The sequence below is a fragment of the Elephantulus edwardii genome, unplaced genomic scaffold (genome assembly GCF_000299155.1).
Source record: "Elephantulus edwardii isolate Elephantulus edwardi_28Jun2011 unplaced genomic scaffold, EleEdw1.0 scaffold00056, whole genome shotgun sequence".
NCBI classification, from domain to species: domain Eukaryota; kingdom Metazoa; phylum Chordata; class Mammalia; order Macroscelidea; family Macroscelididae; genus Elephantulus; species Elephantulus edwardii.
Genome location: NW_006399806.1, coordinates 4,024,245 through 4,042,084, shown reverse-complemented (window position 1 = coordinate 4,042,084; position 17,840 = coordinate 4,024,245).

Below are 17,840 nucleotides of genomic sequence, written 5' to 3'. Positions count from 1 at the left end.
AAGTCATTGATTTTCAAAATTCAATCATTCTATCTCCAGCCTCATTCCTGTCACCAAGCCCATGTTTTCCGACTACTGATTCTTCTTCACTATTCCCAACTTTTGCATTCCAGTCACCTGATACATTTCAGAAATATGTCTACCTGTATTGTGTTTTAGAAAAAAAAAATAGTTAAACTAATGTTTGCTATAAAAAAACAACAACAACAACAAAAAACCCCCAACTTCAGAAACCTTGTGGTAACTGTCAGTAATTATCCAACGAGTATGATAAAGAATTTATATCTAGAAGCTGAGAGCTTGAAGCTTTTTACCTCTTCAACTGTGCTGTTGATATTTTGGATTATTCTTTCATTACTATGGCAATGTCACTCTTACCACTCCAGTAGGTTGTTGTCTTTGGTGCTATGTGCTGTCAAGTCACTATGACTCATAGCAACCTATGCTTAACAGCCATGAACGCTGTCCTCATCTGATTCAATCTCATAGGCCAAATACACCTACCCCAGGCAACCCCAGTCACTGTGTCAATACATTTCATTTAAGATCTTTTGATTTTGCACAGTGTGTCTACCCTTCCAAGAATGATGTTCTTCTCCAAGGACTGGTCCCTCTTGGTAACACTCCCAAAATATGTGAGACAAAGCTTCTAATCCTTTCCTCCAAAGAGCAACTTGGTTTCACCGCCTACAGGACAAAATGTTTGTTCTCTTGGCAGTCCAGGGTACGTTCAATACTTTTCTCCAGTATTACAATTCAAAGGTATTGATTATTCTTCTATCATCCTTAATCATTGTCCAGTTCACTGATGCATAGCAAGTATTTGTTAAGACCATAGCCTGGATCAGACCCATGCTAATCTCCATACTCTCATTGTTGCTCTTCAGGACTCTGGGGAAGTCTGTGACAGCATATTACCTAATCAATTCATCTTTTGATTTTCTGACTGCTGGTGCCAAGAGTGTTGACTGTGGAGCCAAGCAAGCAGAAATCATTAACAACCTCAATCTCTTTTCCATCTATCATAGTGCTGCCAATTGGTCTAGTGGTGAGAATCTTTGTTTTCTTGATTTTGAGCTTCACTCCATACTGAAGACATCAATCTTTGGTCTTTTGAAGCAAACACTGTGTTGTGTTGTTGTTATGTGACTTCAAGTTGCTTGCGACTCTTAGCGATCCTATGTTCAACAGCCCTAAACTCTGCTCTGTCCTGTGCCAGTCACACTGTCTCTGACACTCCCATCCCGATTATCCCAGTCACTGAATTAATCCACCTCATCGAGGGCTTTGCCCTCCTGTGCTGCCCCTCCACCCTCCCAAGCATGATGTCCTTCTCCAAGGACCGGTCTATTCTCACAACATGTCCAAAGTATGTTAGATGGAGCCTCAGAATCCTTACCTCCAAAGAGCCACCCAGTTTAACCCTTTCCAGGATGAATCTGTTTGTTTTCCTAGCAGCCATTGTACTCTCAATACTCTTCTCCAGCACCACAGCTCAAAGGCGTCAATTCTCCTTCTATCCTCCTTAGTCGTTGTCCAACTCTCTGATGCATAATAAGTGATTGCAAAGACCATGGCCTGTATCAGATACACCTTGGTCTCCAGAGAGACACCATTGCTCTCCAGTACTTTGAAGAGGTCCCTAACAGCCACCTTTCCCATGGCAATGCACCTTTTAAATTCCTGGCTACTGGTGCCAAGAGTGTTGACTGAGTAGGACTATGGAAATATAAGATTTTCATGGATCACCAAAAGGATTAAATATCTTGCTTATAAGTAAGGAGAATAACACTTGTAATATGGGACCTGCGACTCATAGGGTCGCTATGAGTCGCAGGCAACTCGACGGCACATAACAACAGCAACAACAAATATGGGACCATGAAAATAAAATGTGAAGAATGCTAATGTGGTTATTAGTCAGTTTTTGCCATTCTATGAGGCTTAAATTGAGCAGATTCAGAGATGAAAAATGGAATCACACTGTCATTGAAAAATAAGAACCAGAGAGCACAACATGTCCTTTGGGCCTGAAGTACCTGGGCGAACCACAGAGGGATTTCATGGCAGTAGAAACCTGGAGCCAGGCTGAGAGATTCCAGCATGGGTATGAGCAGTGGCAGTGGCAAAGGAGACGGAGGAGAAACCAAAACTTGTGTGAGACAGGACTGTGGGCTTCAAGTCTATACAATAAGAAAATAGAGTGCATGCTAGTAAAGTTGGTATCTCTAGGTACTGCCTACTCAAAAAATTAAAGTTGAATGCCTTCCAGTTTAGGCTTACTGAAAGAGTGTATATAATTCACAGAGCTAAAGAGCTCTGTAACATTTGCCTTACCAGGGGAAAAACCTGGGGAAAAAGACCTCAAGCACAGGAGTCAGACAAGGTCTGCCTGGTAGCGTGCCTCACCAAGAGGCTCTTCTAAATGTAGAATAGTATCCTGAGTATTTCCAACCTGAATTTCCACATGTTATTTCTACATTGTCTTCAAGTTCTGTATGGTCATTGAAATGAATTTTTGAACTCAGTAGAGAAGCAGTAAGTACCATGGGAGGGACAGCTGTGATTTAATTGCAGTCCAGTGTGTGGTGTGGGAACCTTCCTGATCTCTCTAGAAATTTGCTAGCAATTGGGATTCTTTCTCCTGTGAGATCAGCTATTTCCATCCCCAGCACCCACTTTTCTGTTTTTTACATCAACTTTATTATATTTTGCCAATCTTCTTTCCAAAGGGTGGGAAAATATTTTGGTTTAAATAGATTATACTAGAGTTTTAGGAATGGATTCTGGATTCAGATGCTCTGGGTACCAGTTGCATGATATCAGAAAGATTAAACTCTGTGACTCAGTTTTCTTTTCTTATGCATTAAATGAAAAAAATAATATCGTGAAAGCTTGCTTGTAGGTTCCAGCAGGTGACTAGAACAATTCTGTAGCCATATCTGCAGGGAAGTCCTCTTCTACTGGAGGAGAGCCTCTTCAAGTGCACAAGTCCTTGATGAAGATACATGGAGTGATAAATAAGGAAAAGGACACCCACCCAGACAGCTAGATCAACCAGGCAATCAATGAGGGGATGCATTTCACAGTCAGCTCACCTTCATATGCAAAAACATTTTTTTTCTTATTGGATTGCAACTCACTTTACTGATCGTTAAACATATTATTGTGTACAGAACTATTTAGGAGTTAACAGTATGGGATTTCTAAAACATAACTTAGTGGTAAGGAGGTATGGAATTGCACTTTGACCAAAAGGCATGTTGTTTGAATGTACCAGCTGTTCCCAAAGAGAAAAATGGGAAATCTCCTCTGGTGTAATTTACAGCTTCTAAAAACCCACTTCAGGGTAAGTTATAAGTAGGTTACAACTCAATGGCACATTACCCCCCACCCCCACCCCAATGTGTAAGAGACAAGGAGCACATGGTAAAGCTCAGAATGAGAGCAAAATTAAATTTATAAGAACTCTAAGCCACTTTTTATAGTCTATATAGGATCAGAACTTTAAAAATTTCTAATATAAACCTTAGTAACACTTGTAAACAACTTTAGTTTGCTTGGCTGCACAATCAACACTTTTGGCACCAACAGACAGAAAATTAAAAGAAGTTTTGAGTTGGGAAAGTCTGCTGATAGAGACCTCTCCAAAGCACTGAAGAGCAATGATGTCATTCTTGAGACTAAGGTGTAACCGATACAGACCATGATCTTTGCAATCACTAGCTATACATTGGAGAGCTGGACAATAACTAGGGAGGATACAAGAAATGATGCCTTTGAGATGTGGTGTTGGAGAAGAGTATTGAATATACTATGGACTGTTAATAAAATGAACAGGTTCATCCTAGAGAGGGTTAAACCAGGCTGCTCCTTGGAGGCAAGGATTCTGAAGCTTCATTTGACATACTTTGGGCATATTGTAAGGAGGTACCAGTCCTTGGAGAGTGATGTTGTTCTTGGGAGGGTAGAGGGACAGTGCAAGAGAGGAAGACTTTCGATGAGATGGATTGATTCAGTGACTGGGGTAATGGGAATAGGTGTGCTGGAGATAATAAGATTGGCACAGAATAGAGCAGGGTTTAGGGCTATTGTACTTAGGGTTACTATGAGTCACAAGTGACTTGACAGTACATAAAAACAACAGTGAAAATAATACTTATTTTACCTGCATGAAAAAATAAAAGAAACTCACTTGTATGATTTAGTAAATAAAAAGCCAAAGTCAAAGCCATTGATTGCCATAGAGTTGAAACTGACTAGTATCCCTCCAGTAGGTTTTGAGAGGCTACAATTGCACAAGAGATCATCTTTTTCCCATGGAGTGGCTGAAAAGAGACACTACTTTTTCATTAGCAGTACTACTCCTTAGTTTATGCCACCATAGTGATCTATATAAGGAGTATATAGATTTTATTATAAGGCATAAAGAAGATATCCATTAATTCATAATCACAAGTTTGCCTGTTGATTACCCATTGTGCTCATTGGTGATGTTGTAGCCAATTTCCCTACGGCTGTTATGTGACATATTAATCTTCTCTCAAGAGAGTAATAATCTTAATGGATTATTGTGTATCATGGAATGAAGAAAAGGAGAAACTATTAACTATTAAAATAAAAATTATGAAAATATATAGTAATATTAATATTAATAATACAAATTGATAATAGTATATTAAAATAAAAATTATAAAAATAGAAACTATTAAACTATTGAATGTTTCAAGATTAATTATTTTTAAATTGTTACTCATATACCACTAAATATAAAGATGATTACTTGTGGAATTTCAAAGCAAAACCCAGCAGAGGCAACCCAGATGGCAGAAGAGCCCCACCAGAGATCCTGAGGCCAACAGCAGTGGTCTGTGAACCCACCAAGTGTCCTGAGACCCAGAGTAGTGGTACGTGTGCAACAAGGGAGGCAGGTGAGGCCTCACTCAGACCTCTGGCCTGTGCCAATCACTAGTACTAAAAACTCAGCTGAACCACTATCCATTCTGATACCTCCATCCAGGATACTATACTTTTGTGGCACCATGGGCCTCAGCTGGGGTCATAATATTTGTATGCTTGATATTTATGGTTAGCTGTTAGAGGTACAACAGCTATCTGTCAGTCTGTCATGTTGAGAAGTGATTTGCATGTTGACAATTAATTTATACATTAGATGTCTACAGTCTATTGAGTTTATTATTTGCTCCTATTAGTACAGAACTTGTCTGCCAGTCTGCTGTATTACTGTAGCTTGTGGGATGCTGTAATATTGAAAGCTGTGCCACTGGTCTTTCAAGTACAAGAATGTCACTCATGAAAGACAGAGTGAAAACAACAGAGCTTCTAAATTAAGACAAGCTATGAGGAGAAATGTGGGGTCAAGATTGGTGGAAGGTCTATCAACAATCTGCGTTATGCAGATGACACAACCTGCTTGCTGAAGGAGAACCTGAAGCACTTGCTGCAGAGGGTCAAGGACTGCAGCCTCCAATATGGATTGTGGCTCAAAGTCAAGACGACAAAGATTCTCACCACTGGACCAATTGGCAGCATCAGGATGGATGGTGAAGAGATTGAGATTGTTCACAGCTTCAGTTTGCTTGGCTCCACAGTCAACACTCTTGGCACCAGCAGCCAGGAAATTAGAAGACGTATTGCCATGGGAAAGTCTGCTGTTAGGGACCTCTCCAAAGTACTGGAGAGCAATGGTGTCTCTTTGGAGACTAAGATGTGCCTGATGCAGGCCATGGTCTTTGCTATCACTTGTTATGCATCAGAGAGTTGGACAATGACTAAGGAGACTAGAAGGAGAATTGATGCCTTTGAGCTGTGGTGCTGGAGAAGAGTATTGAGGGTACCATGGACTGCTGGAAAAACAGATTCATCCTGGAAATGGTCAAACCGGGCTGCTCCTTGGAGGCAAGGATTCTAAGGCTCCGTCTGACATACTTTAGACATGTTGCAAGGAGGGACAGGTCCTTGGAGAGGGGCATCATGCTTGGTAGGGTGGAGGGACAGCGCAGAAGGGGAAGGCCCCCTATGAGGTGGATTGATTCAGTGGTTGGGGTAATCGGGGTAGGTGTGTCAGAGGCAGTGAGATTGGCACAGGCTAGAGTAGGGTTTAGGGCGGTTATACATAGGGTCGCTATGAGTCGCAAGCAATTAGATGGCACATAACAACAACAACAACAAGGAAGAAAAATTGACCATCCATTTCTTTTTTTTAAAATTTTATTTTAGTAATTTTAATGAAAGTTTACAGAGATTTTGGATTTCCATTCATTCATTGTTGCACTTTTCTCCTTGCCCACCCCTCTCCCCCACTTCACTCCTCTCTTTGAAAAGTAAAAGAAAAATTCTTTCATTGCTATAAAGTCACCCCCACAACCCCCTGCCCCTGACCCACTGCCCCGAGTACAGTCGTCTATGCAACCTTAACTCTGGACTCTTGTGATAACCATGATACCTTATGATATATCGCTTTTAAACTGTTCTCTCATCTGTTTTAATGCAGTATACATAATGTATTCAATTTTTCTCAGTCTTATCCTTACTCTTATGTCAGTCCAGTTCTACAACAGTCCCACTATGCGGTATTTGTCCTTTTGTGACTGAGATATTTCACTGAAAATAATGTCCTCCAGAGTCACCCATTTTGAAGCAGCATAGTATTCCATTATGTGAATATACCAGAGCTACTCTATCCATTTGTTTGTTGGGTTGTTTCCAACTCCTTGATATTGTGAACAATGTCGCAATAAACATGGGTGTGCATGAATCTGCTTGGATGTCTGTTATGGTCTCTTTGTTATAGTCTCTTTTTTTTTTTTCTAGTAGTGGAATTTCTGGTCAAATGGTATCTCTATTTGCAACTTTTGAGAAAGTGCCACACCACCTTCCACACTGGCTGCACCATTTTACATTTTCACCAAAAGTGAATAAGTGTTCCAGTTTCTCCATAACCACTCCAGCAATTGTTGCTTGCTGTTCTGTTAAATTTTGCTATTCTTACTGGGGTGAGATGATATCTCATAGGTGTTTTGACTTACATCTCTCTTAGAGCTAGGGATTTTGAACATTTCTTCATGTCCTTGTTGGCCATCTGAATGTCTTCTTTGGTGAAGTGTCTGTTCATATCTTGCACCATTTTTCCTATTGGATTATTTTCCTTTATTCAAAGAAAATTATGAAACATTACTACAAGAAACAAAAAGAGACCTGGAGAAGTGGAAGAATACCCCTTGCTCGTGGATAGGAAAACTCAATATTGTGAAAATGGCAATACTACCAAAGGAAATTTACACATTCAATGCAATCCCAATACAAATACCAATCACATTCTTCAACGAGATGGAAAATATAATCTCCAATTTCATTTGGAATGGAAAATAGCCCTGAAAAAGCAAAGCACTCCTTAAAAATAGAAAAAGGTAGGAAACATCTCACTCCCTCATTTCAAATTCTACTACATTGCCGTGGTAGTTAAGACACCATGGTACTGGTACAATGACAGACACATAGATCAATGGAATAGAATTGAGAAATCATCCCATCTACCTATGGTCTACTAATTTTTGACAAGGAGATGAAATCAATTAAGTGGGGACACAACAGCCTTTTTAACAAATGGTGTTGGCAAAATTGGAAGAATATCTGCAGAAGACTCAAGCAAGATCCACACCTCACTCCATATACAAAAACTAACTCAAGGTGGATCATAAACCCAGGACTATAAACTTCATTAAAGAAAAGATTGGAAGAACTCTAGTAGCCCTAATCCACAACATAAACGGTCTTCCAAGTCTCCAAAAAAATCTACAACCAGGAGGAGATAAAATAGATGAATGTGACCGTCTAAAAATCAAATCCTTATGTACAACCAAAAACTTCTCCAACAGGGTAAAAAGGGAAGCCACAGACTGGGAAAAAGTATTTGGTAATGACATGTCAGATAAGGGACTTATATCTAGGATTTATAAAATACTTCACCATCCATTTCAAAAATAATAGGCCTTCAAAAACCCTATGAACCACAGAATATGGGCAGTTAGAATATTAGAGGTAGCTGTCACTCAAAATAAGGAAAAATAGCTGTAAACAACCATTTATCCTTGGAATTTGGAGTGGACAAAATATGAATGTAGGAAAACTGGAAGCTGTTAAAAAGGGAATAGAACTCAGGAAGATTGACATTCTAGGTATCAGGGAATTGAAATGGACTGGTATGGCCAATTCAAATGATCTACTAAACTGAGAATGAAAAATTGAAAATGCATTCAGTGCATCCAGTGTTAAAAAGATAATTTTAAGACCTGTTCTGAAGTATAAGGTTGTGAATTATGGGATACTATCTATACGCATACAAGGAAGACTTGTTAATATGACTATTCAAATACATGCACCAACAAATAAAACCAAAGAGGAGAAAATTAAGGATATCTTCCAACATTTGCAGTCCAAAATTGGTTAAACATGCAATTAAAATGCATTAACTGGTAACTGGAATGCAAAATTTACAAATAATGAAGAATGAATAGTAAACACAAAGAATGGGCTTGGTGACCAAATAAAGTTAGAAAGTTTGAATTTTTTGTGCTCAATGATACATTCATATCAAATACTTTAATAAAAACAACAACAACAACCACCAAAACTCAAAAGGTACATGTAAGCAGGGACCTCATCTGATGGACTTAACAGGAATCAGACTAACTATATCAGTGGAAAGAATCATTGGAGAAGCATATTATCAGCAATCAAAACCAGAACAGATGCAAATTGAGATACAGACACGCTACTCAATTACAAGTTCTGGTTGAAGCTGAAGAAAATGAAAATTAATCCACAGGAACCAAAATACATCCTTGTGTCTATTCCAGATGAATTTAAGAATTACTTCAAGAACAAGTTTAACGCATTGAACACCAGTGATTGAAGATAAATGAAACTGTGGAGGTCATCAAAGATATCACTCATGAAGAGATCAGTAAGTTGTTACAAAGACAGAAGATAGAAATACCGAAGCAGATGTCAGAAGAAATTGTGGTAATTGCACTAGAGTGTCAAGAAGCCAAAACAAACGGGTGAAAAGCTGACGTAAAAGAGAACAGATTTGAAAGGGCAGTTCAAGAAAACAAAATAAAATGAAATATTCAAAGAGCTAGAGCCTGAGGCTAAAAAGGGAAGAGCTTGCTTGACATATCTAAAGGTGAAAGAACTGGAAAATGAATTCAAGCATAGAGTTGTACCACTGAGAGGTGCTATGGGTACAACACTGAATGTTATAGGAAGCATTAAAAGAAGATGGAAGGAATATACAGAATCACTGTACCTAAAAGAATTAGTTGACACTAACGAAAATTTTGGGAAGTAATGAAGGACTGTTTGTTTGGTCCCACAATCAACATTCTTGATACCAGCAGTCAGGAACTCAAAAGACAAATTGCGTTGGGAAAAATCTTCTGTCAGGGACCTTTGCAGAATGCTGAAGAGCAAAATGTCAGTCTAAAGACTCTGGTGCATCTGATCCAGGCCATGGTATTTGCAATTTCTTGCTGTCTATCAGAGTACTCAGGCCAGGTTCAAACTGTCTTCCTGTCAAACATTCTTCTAGGTGGTAAAACACTGGTCTGTGCATTGCTGTACAGAAGTAACTCGTGGTTGCTGTGATGCTGAAGACTGTTACAGTGATGTGCCAATCGTGGTAATCGGTACCCATGGTGGACAGTGTTGGCTGGAACGTCCCGACTAAATCAAGCCTGGAAGCAGGAGCAGCATCCACTTCCAAGATGGCTTGCCTCCGGAAACTCTATGTACGAACAGTGCTCAGGCTGTTCGTTCATAGGGTCGTTATGAGTCGTCTACAACTCGATGGCATCGAACAACAACATCAGAGAGCTAGACAATGATCAAAGGTGATAGAAGAATTGATGCCTTTCAGTTGGGGTTCTGGAGAAGAGTATTTGAAATGTGATGAATTGCTAAGAAAACTAGCAAGTCTGTCCTGAAAAGAGTGAAACCAACCTGCTGTTTTGAGGCAGGAACTTTATGGCTCTCTCTTAAATACTTTGGGCACATTGCCAGGAAGACCAGTCTTTGCAGAAGGACATTACTTGCAAGCTAGGAGGGACAGGGCAGGAGAGGAAGACCCCAGATGAGATGGACCAACAGTAACTGGGGTAATAAGAGTAGGTATGCAAAAGACAGTGAGCTTGGCCCAGAATAAAGCAGGGGTTGCTATGAGTCCCAGATGACTCAACCACACGTAAAAACAACAATAATAATACCTAAAATAGAGTGCTCTGCTGGCCTCGTTGTAACAGCTGTACCACATTCCCAAAGATATGTAATTTGCATACCCAGCTGCTACATGGAAGATAGACAGACAATCTCATTCCATTCAATTTACTGCCTCTGAAAATCCACTGGAAGGTGGTCAGCTATGAGTCCATTCCTACTTGATGACACATACAACAACAACTTCTAAAATAATTTGTAACTCATGCATTTGGTTTTAATACTAATATTAATCAGTAAGACAGACTAGTTATCGAGACCATGTAAAGAACAGATAGTGAACAGTGAAGACAATTTTTAAAATGAGCAGTAAAAGACAGCAAAAATGATCATATATAAAAATACAGAAGTTTACCAACATTACAAGTTGAAGATATCAATTCTTTAAAGGCACTGACAAAAAAAAAATAAGACCCCAGGAATCAATGGAATACTAATTGATGTGTTATAACTAACAGATGCAGTACTCACCAGTTTATGATAGAAAATTTGGAGGAGAGCTGCCTGGCTGACTGATTATAAGCAATCAATAATCTCACTCCCAAGAAAATGACCTGAGAGAATATAAATATTATTGAACAGTATTATTAGTGTCACATGCTAGCAAAATATTGCTGAAGATCATCCCAAAATGGCTGGAACAGTGAATTGACAAGGAATTTCCAGAAGTTTAAATGGGGTTTAAAAGAGGCTATGGTGTCAGGGATATCATTGCAGATATCAAATGGATACTGGCTAAAAGCAGAGAATACCAGAAAAATGTGTATTTTTATTTTATTAGCTATGAAAGAGCATTTGACTCTGTGGCTCATAACAAATTCTGGCTAACATTGACAAGAATGGGAATCTAGGAGCACTTAATTGTGGTCATGGAAATCTACACCTAGCTTAAGAAGCTGTTGTCCAAATGAAGCAAAGGAACACTGTCGTTTCTGTTGTTACGTGCCATTGAGTCACGGACAACTCATAGCAACCTTATGAACAAAAGTCCTCAAAACTTGTGTGACTTTCATCCTTTCTCCAGGTCCATCGGGTTTCCGGAGGCAAGCTGTTACAGAAGTGGGATGATGTATGTCCTGGATGTATTCATTTTCCATATCTATTTAATCTGTATATTGAGAAATAATTCATGAAGTTGAACTCTGTAAAGAGGAATATGGCATCAGGATTAGAGGAAGACTCAACAAAAACCTGAGTTATGTAGATGACAAAATCTTATTAGCTGAAAGTGAGGAGGATATGAAATGCTTGCTGCAGAAGATCAAGAATTATAAACTTAAGTATAGAATAAATTTCAATATCAAGAAATCAAAGCTCCTCACCACAGGGCCAACACTCAACGTAATGATAGATGGATAAAGGATTGAAGCTGCCAATGATTTTGTCTTGCTTGTATCTTCAATCAACAGCCTCGGTATCAGCAGTCAGAAAATCAAGAGACATATTGCATTTGGCAAGTTCATTTTCAGAGACCTCTCCAAAATACTGATGAGTAATGATATAAATTTGTAGATTAAAGTGCTGTTGATTCACGTCATAGTCTTCTCAATCACTTGCTATATATCAGAGGTCTGGACAAAAAATAACTATGATAGAAGAATTGATATTTTTGAGTTGTGATGCTGGAGAAGAGTGTTAAATATACACCATGGATTGCTGAAAGAACAAACAGATACATCTTGAAAAAACAGAAGCCAGAGTTCTCCTTGGAGGCAAAGCTTCTTCTATCAACTTTCAACATATAGATAGACAAGGCTGTTCCACAGAAAGGGACATCATGGTTGAGGAAAGGAAGACCCTTAGAGAGATAAATTGACACAGTGACTGCAGCAAAAGGCTAAAGTGTGTCAGTGATGATGAGGATAGAACAGGGTTCAAATGTGTTGTTAATAGGGTAGCTATGGGTTGCACTCAACTCAACAGTACCTAAAAACAATGAAGCAAAACGAAGTATAGTTCGAGAAAAGAAAAAAAAAATCAAAAGAATACAAACAACATCTTTCAGTAATCACCTCCCATTTTCAAATTTGCAAGAAGCAAGGCTGCCTATTCAGAATATCATAAAAATTCATAGAACCAGATATGAATTATTCTTATTCATGGGAAAATGTGGAGGATATTTCCCTTAGCAATTGATCACCCTGAGGCAAAACAAGCAGTGAACATTCAATTGTCCATGGAAGTGAGACAGACCTGGGAAGGCTTCAACGTGCAGCACATTGCAGCCTGGCTCCAATTACTGCTGCAGAGTTGAAACTATTCCCACCCATCCGTTTGCTATAGTATATTAAGATGTTTCCACTTCTTAAGTGAATGAAAAATCAGGTTCTACAAAGCCTTTAATGGGCTACTGTGGATTTCACTCCTTTCTCTTGAAAATAAGTTGCCGTTGATAGCGATGTATCTTTTTTTCAGAGACAGAAAAACTATGATCTCAAAGAATTCTTCTTCAGGATCATATTTCAGTTTTGATGCATGTCTAAAGTCAGACTTAGATATATGGGCCAATGGGCCATTACGACTGCTTTATTTGAAATGGATTTATGTGCGGTTTTTGTTTTTTGTTTTTGTTTTTGTTTTTTTTAAATGTAACCTTTTTGTCCCTGGCATTATATCTAAGGTACAGGGTTGAATAGAGATGAACAATTTGATTTTTTAGAAAATAAAAAATAAATTGAGATTTGTCAGCAGCAAATCAGTTCTAAATTTTTCTAAGTATTTTGCTAATAATTATCATTATAGTATTTGACCATGACTCATGCAGGTAGATAACAAGTACATCATTATTACAAAATGTGCTAGCATAAGTAGCTTAAGAGTGAAAGCATTTGTTTTAAACATTAAATTTACAAACTGGAAATTTGAAAGTATTTCAACATGAATTGAAAAAAACCTATACATTAGTATTAGAACAACAGAATAAGAATCTAGACACATAAAGAGATAGTGAAGACTGGGTAAAAGACAGAGTGATTTCATATATCAGTATGAATGTGTTGCTAAATCCAGTCTCTTTTTGCTTGAAATCAAGATGCCAATATGTTCTGCAGGTATTAGAAATTGAATGCATTTCCATTATTGAGATGTATTACCTTTCATATAAATATTTAATGAACCATGAGGAAAAAGTCATCCAAGCATTTCTTTTATTTGTGATGGGGTTTGAGGAGTATTTCAATTTTCACTGAGTATGACAATTTCCTGGTGTTTCCTACTAGTAGCTGAAAAAAAACTCGTCTGTTTTTCAGTCCTACATTGGAAACAAAAGGGCTAATGATTTTTTCTGTAGATTTCTGAAAAAAAAAACACCAAAAAAAACACACCCCAACAACATACAACTGCTAAGTCAGACGATAAAAACAGAAAAATAGATTATATTCTGTTTGTTGTCTGACATTCATCTTCTTTCATTATCTTATAAATAATTTTTTCATTGGTAGATATTTTTAAAACATCCTAATAAATCTTTTTCATTTCTTCTTCAGGTGCTGTTAGATTTTAAAATATTATGGTAAATCACAGTTGTAAATATTTCTGAAGGGAAAGGATGAATGTTTTCAAGTCAAATATTTAAGTGAACTTTTTTTCCCCCTTTCTAACACTATTTCAGTAGCAACCAAGCTTTGAGAGAATAATGAAATCCTATTTTACCATTTCTGTCTTACTCAAATTCCATTTCAGAAGTAAACCACACAGTTTATCATAATGATTATCCTTTTCAGCACATTGATTCAGTATGAGCTCCATTTATTTTAGGTTCTTTGGGCAATTTGATTAGATTTACTCTCATTGTATTTATTTCTCTGAATTGGTCAGATAATTTCAAATTCCTTGTCTTCTAAATGTTCTGGGTCTAGAACAATAAAATCAATAAATATTCCTAGGTTTGAGTTTTTATGAACTTAATTCCTTTTCATTTAGTCAGGTAAATAATATGCTGACAATCCACTTAGATCGTTCTACTCATTTAGGTTACTGCCTAGAAAAATTGCTTTAATTGGTAACTCTTCGGCTTCTTTAAACAACTACATAGCTGCGCTGCTACTTCATATCCCTCCAAATCCAGGCACCAATTTACTACATGATCAGCATTTCACAATTTCCAGCAGGTCTGTCTTGCATCAGAAAATTAGCCCAGTTCTGTTTCAGGTTGTTGTTTCTAGTAATTTTCACCTCATATTGATCATATGATAAGAGCTGAACTGCCACATGAGGTTCCTAGGTCACAATGTTTATGAAAGCAAATCACCAGAACAGTTCTACTGAAGATCTACAACCACTGAGTCCAGTAGATTCTAACTCATAGTCATCTTTTATTAATGTTCTGAAGTTAAGTTGTAAATCCCAACAGAAAGAGACTGTCCATCCTTCTCCATTGGAGTATAACTAGTGGGTTAGAACCAGGGCAGATGTGAGATTAGAAGCATAACACACTAAAGTGTTTCCTACAAAATTCTGAGGTGGATTACAAACATCTGTTAGTAGCTTGGCTTTAACCATTGTGCCACCAGGACTTTTTTTTTTACTTTAATTCCCCTAAAATCTCACAACTGTCTAGTTTTTCTGAAGATATGGTGTCATGTAAGTCTTTTACTTACCAGTCAATAACAGTACTAACAATATGAGAGCCTTATGCTGAAGAGTTTTGTTTTCTAATACCTCAATTCAACTTATAACTGACCCTCCAGCAGGTTTTCAGAGAATGGAAATCCAACAGGAAGAGATCATCCATCTTTCTCCTTTGAAACAGCGACTGTATTCAAATCACTAGAGATAGGCTTTACTTTTGGGTTAGCAGTGGGAGTCCCTGGGGACGATGCTACCAGCACTCTTAAAACTAACTTTTACAAACTCTAAATATGTTTTTTCCTAAATAATATATTATTTTTGCTGCAGATGCTAGTTTACAGATGTGTGTAAAACAAGAGTTTTGTTTCTATTAACACCTAGTTTCTACATATTTAACATGTATATCTTAAAAAGTATACAAATGTATATGAAATGGCCAATTTGTTTGTTAAGAACATTTTGGTTTGGCCTGAGTATTTATTTGCTCCATAATCTCTGATATGTTCTGAGCTCTTTGAACAAAAGAACTTCCTGTTTGTTTTTCAGCTTAGGTTGTCTTAAAAGCATTATAATAACAAATGGTATTTTTTTAAAAAATGGATACAAATCTTGATTTATTAAATTGTATGTATCTATGAGAGAGAAACAGAAGGAAAATTATGTTTCATTTTGGAAAAGTTATATACCATTCTAAATGTGTTAGGCAAAGAATATTTAATACACCTTCATGTAGACTTTTACACTTTCTGAAAAACAGACTATTTACTTATTCATGTTAATAATTAAAATTGTCATCCACAGTAACTTGAAAGAATATTTATTGATCACTGTTTATGTGTCAGATACTGAGACAAACATGGTTTCTAGTGAGAAGGACTGCCGTATAATATATATCTCGCAATTTCAGAATTTACTAATTGTTCCTATCTATAAATCAGACATGAGCCTGAGTTTAGTCTTTCATGATAAAACGTGTGGTATACTACCTGGCAAAGAGTAGATAATTAGAGTCTTCCTTTTTTTTCACTTCTTTGTGCCAGGAATTTGCAACACCAATCCCTTCATCGGCTCTTTCATTCCACCAGCAGTGTCTGCCATGTAATTCTAATTTCTATTTAGTATGATTTTTCTAGTGAAGAATAATGAGATTCTGTAATGCAGCAAGTACAATTTATGAATCGGCATCAGATAAGGCTTTGCAACCAAGCTACATACAAATCTCACCAAGTTAATTATTCTTAGTCTTCTGTTGGAATTAAGTCTAAGACCCTGAATAGTCTACCATCTGAGGATTGTGGGCAACTATCTTTTACAGCTGATAAGGTGCTTGGGACTAACTCATTTTATTATTTTTTCATTTGTGTGGTCTTTCAAAAATAAGCTACATAGTGAAAAAGGAATACTCAGGGGTCCTTATAACTTAGTTTTTAGATTACCATACCTTCATGCCTTGTCAAATGCTCATCTTGCCTTTAAACAGTATATAATTTAAATGTATAAATGATCAAATGCACTGTGTTCTAACATAGTTGTAGATGTAAGTCAGATTTTGCATGAAGGTAGATGGAAATTAATTGTATCTGCACATCTATTGTACATATTCAACTGGAAGTCTCACAGTTATCATAAGCACAAAAGATTTGAACTAAACTCTGAATTTTCCTCAAATACAGAACTAAAATCTGTCTTTGCAAAAATAATTATTTCATAAGGGTCAGCCCAAAGCTGCTTTCTTATGATGCAGATGTTAATGATGTTCAAAATGCCTCAGTTTTCCTTCTCTATCATTGACATATTTCAGTTAACAGATGCTGCCCTGGACGTGCTCACCAAATTGTGCCAAGAAATATGGAGAATGATCACTTGGCCAATTGACTGGAAGAGATCGATATTTGTTCCTATCCCAAAGAAAGGTGACCCAACAGAATGTGGAAACTACAGAACAATCTCACTGATTTCACATGCAAGCAAGATTTTACTGAAGATTATCCAAAAACGACTGACACAGCACATCAACAGAGAACTACCACAAGTCCAGGCTGGGTTTAGAAGGGGTCGTGGTACTAGGGATATTGTAGCTGATGTTAGATGGATCTTGGCTGAAAGCGGGGAATACCAGAGGAATGTCTATCTGTGTTTCATTGACTATGCAAAGGCATTAGACTGTGTAGATCATAATAAACTATGGTTGACTCTGAGAAGAATGGGAATCCCAGAACACTTGATAGTTCTAATGCGAAACTTATACTTGGACCAGGAGGCAGTCGTCAGAACAGAGCAAGGGAAATCTGCATGGTTCAAAATTAGGAAGGGCGTATGGCAGGGATGCATCCTATCTTCATACTTTTTCAACCTATATGCAGAACAGATTATCCGGGAGGCTGGGCTCTATGAGGAGAAATGTGGGGTCAAGATTGGTGGACGATTTATCAACAATCTGCGTTATGCGGATGACACAACCCTGCTTGCTGAAAATGAAGAGGACCTGAAGCGCCTGCTGCAGAGTGTCAAGGACTGCAGCCTACAATATGGATTGAGGCTCAATGTCAAGAAGACAAAGATTCTCACCACTGGACCAATTGGCAGCATAAGGATGGATGGTGAAGAGATTGAGATTGTACACAGCTTTAGTTTGCTTGGCTCCATAGTCAACAGTCTTGGCACCAGCAGCCAAGAAATTAAAAGGCACATTGCAATGGGAAAGTCTGCTGTTAGGGACCTCTCCAAAGTGCTGGAGAGCAATGGTTTCTCTTTGGAGACTAAGGTGCATCTGATACAGGCCATGGTCTTCGCAATCACCTGTTACGCATCAGAGAGTTTGACAATGACCAAGGAGGATAGAAGGAGAATTGATGCCTTTGAGCTGTGGTGCTGGAGAAGAGTATTGAGAATACCGTGGACTGCTAGGAAAACAAACAGATTTGTCCTGGAAAGTGTTAAACCGGGTGGCTCCTTGGAGGCAAGGATTCTGAGGC